Source organism: Octopus bimaculoides, chromosome 20 (assembly GCF_001194135.2).
Source record: "Octopus bimaculoides isolate UCB-OBI-ISO-001 chromosome 20, ASM119413v2, whole genome shotgun sequence".
NCBI classification, from domain to species: domain Eukaryota; kingdom Metazoa; phylum Mollusca; class Cephalopoda; order Octopoda; family Octopodidae; genus Octopus; species Octopus bimaculoides.
In genome coordinates this window covers 20242208-20245407 of record NC_069000.1, presented here as the reverse complement: position 1 = coordinate 20245407, position 3200 = coordinate 20242208, and the positions used below count along the sequence as shown (strand labels likewise).

The following is a 3200-nucleotide window of genomic DNA, read 5'->3' as shown; positions in this document are numbered from 1 at the left end:
CTGGTATTTCTTTTATCGACCCAAAATGATGAAAGGTAAAGTTGTATCCTTTCTACTATATGCACAAGGCCTGAAATTTTGCGGGAGGAAACTAGTCAATTACATCGACCCCAGTGTTTCACTGATACTTAATTTCTCGACCCCGAAAGGTTGAACGGCAAAGTCGACCTTGGTGGAATTTGAACCCAGAACGTTAAGACGGACGGAATGCCGCTAAGCATTTTGCCCACCGTGCTAACGATTCTGAATAATAATAATAATAATAATAATAATAATAATAATAATAATAATAATAATAATAATAATACATGATGCAATCAGGAAAGATGGCTTGTGACACGCACTAAAAGATTGCAGACACGACATAAGGAAAAAGTTGGTCAGTAAGAATAGTTGCCAAGAGAGAGGGAGAGGGAGAGAGAGGGAGAGAGAGAAAGGGAGAGAGGTGGAAGGGAGAGAAAACCACAGACAGACAGACAGAAAAGAGGTAAATGGGGGAATTTTTAGAATAATGTAGGAGAGGAGATAAAAGATGTGCGAAAAGGTGAGCGGGAAGTGGAAAGGATGACATAATATAGGAGACAACATAAGGAATAGAGGGTGGTGGATGAATAATGACAACGAGTGAATGATGATAGATGAGTAATGTGGTGGTGGTGGTGGTGGTGGTGGTGGTGGTGGTGGCAGTGGTGGCGGTGGAATGAGCGGGAGAGATAGGAAAAAGAGAAAGAGAAAGAGGAAGTGATAGGAAGAGTTAAAGGTAAAAGTGGAGACAAAATATGAAAGATATACACATAAACACACAAACACAGGGATATATGTATGTATATTCGGAGAGAGGCAGATAGAGAGACAGAGAGAGAGGCAGGCAGAGACGCAGAGAGAGACAGAGAGAGGCAAAGAGAGAAAGAGAGAAGGGGACAGATAGATAAATAGATAAATTGATAGAGGAAGAGAGAGAGAGAGAGAGAGAGAGAGAGAGGGAGACAGAGATAGAATGATAGATAGATCGATAGAGAGAGAGAGAGAGGGGGGAGAGAAGGAGAGAGACGGGGTATTGAACAAAAAGAAATAATTGTATAGCATAATAAATGAAGTTATCTAACAACAAATAAATAATCAATCTGTCTGTGTTACAATCAAGCTTTGTCTTTGTAGCTGTCATGGCTGTCAGTGTGATCGTCTGCTTCTCTTCCCCCCTCTCTCTCTCTCTCTGCTGTCTGTCTATCAATCTCTCCTTCACTCTCTCTTTCTCTCTCTCTCTCTCTCTCTCAGCCCCAGCCTGATTCTTCGTCTGACAGTATGACCTTTTTGTCTTTCAATATTACCGTTTGTCTGTCAGTCTGACCCTAACTTTGTTAGACAGATTATGTCTCTGTTAGTCTTAACTCCCACCACCACTACCACTTTCTTTCTTTGTTAGTCTGATACACCGTCTCTCTTTCTCACTCACTCTCTCTCTCTTCCTCTCTCTCTCTCTCTCTCTCTCTCTCTCTCTGATCCTCTTACTGTTACTCTGTAATTTCCTCTCTCTCTCTCTCTGACACACTCTCTGTCTGCTAATCTATTCCTCCCTCCCTCGCTTTTTCCCTAACAGCCTGTCTGACTCTCTCTCCCTCTGTTTCTTTGTTAGTCTGAATCTCTTTCTCAATCTCACTGTTTTTCCATTGTCTCCCTTTCTCTGTCCCCGTCTCTCTCTCTCTCTCTCTCTCTCTCTCTCTCTCTCTCTCTCTCTCTCCTGCGCACTCTCTGTCAACCTCACCTTCTCCCTTTGTTTATCTGATCCTCTATCACTTTGACCCTCTCTGCTTTAGTCTGATCATATCTCAGTCAATCTGACCCTCTCTTTGTCAGGCTCACCATCTCTGTGTCAGTCTGACACTCTCTTTCTCTGACCATCTCTGTTAGTTTAAACTTCTCTTTCCTAGTCGGATTCTCTCTTTATTAGCTTGAACCTCTCTTTCCTTTGTCTCACCATCTCTCATATTTCATTTCCTTCTCCCAGTCTGATTCGCCACCATCTTCCTTTATTCTTCTTTCTTTCTGTTCCGTTACTTCAATTGCAGATCCGACACTGAGAACCAAGACCTTTCCTCCAAAGTTGATGACCCATATAAAAACATGAGCAGGTACTTCTTCTCCTTATTTGGTTTCTTGTGTGTCATGGGCCAATGCCCCTTGAATAAACCCCATAAGAATTTAAAATAGGGAGATGGAAGAACGTCTAGGAATAAAAAAAAGGGAATATTTCGTGTGCATGTGTGTACATGCTTGTGTGTGTGTGTGTGTGTGTGTGTGTGTGTGTGTGTGTGTGTGTGTGTGTGTGTGTGTGTGTGTGTGTGTGTGTGTGTGTGTGTGTGTGTGTGTGTGTTAGGAGAGTTTTAAAGAGATCATTCTTCGATCAGATATACTAACACTCAAAACATTAAACTTCATCGAATAAAGAAATACAGCACTCTGTTTTCTGAAGTATTGACTACTTTATTTTGAAAAAACTGTGTTATATACTTACGAACAAAAATAACCAATAGAAAACTTTGTGTGTGTGTGTGTGGGGGGGTGCTTATGTGTTTGCATGTGCGTGTGCATCTACACATAAATACCTACATGAAGTTGTGAGTTCGATTCCCGGACCGAGTTGTGTCTTGTGTTCTTGAGCAAGACACTTTATTTCACGTTGTTCCAGTTCACTCAGCTGTAGAAATGAGATGCGACGTCACCGGTGCCAAGCCGTATCGGCCTTTGCCTTTCCCTTGGATAACATCGGTGGCGTGGAGAGGGGAGGCTGATATGCATGGGTGACTGCTGGTATTCCATAAGCAACTTTTGCGTATATTTTGTATGTAGTGGCACACAATATCTGCGTGTGTCTGTATGTTTCTGCTATTGTCTGGGTTTACACCTCTCTGCCCCCCTCTCTTCACACACAAACACACAAACACATACACACAAGCACCCACAAGCACGCACACACACATGTAGATGTGTGGATGTGTTTTCTTTGTGTCGTCTATCTGGATGTTTTGTTGTCCCTTTCTTGTATCACTTGTCTGGATGTTTTGCGTTCTTGCCCCATTTTGTATTTTTTTTTTTTTTTTTTATATATAGGAAAATGAAAAAAAGCCAGAATGCTGAACTGGAAGCATATTCTAATAAAGATTTTTTCTAACCGGTTTTCATTGCGAAGAAGCAAATTATCA

General features: G+C 41.7%; 1 long non-coding RNA gene across 1 annotated transcript in view; it reads left to right on the top strand.

The window, feature by feature from the left end:
* LOC106880992 (uncharacterized) overlaps nt 1-2130 on the top strand; it is a 4377-nt gene extending 2247 nt beyond the window's left edge. The window contains exon 2 of the long non-coding RNA XR_008266353.1: nt 2067-2130. This is a non-coding gene — a long non-coding RNA (uncharacterized LOC106880992). The remainder of the gene's footprint in view (nt 1-2066) is intronic.
* The last annotated feature ends 1070 nt before the right edge of the window (nt 2131-3200 follow it).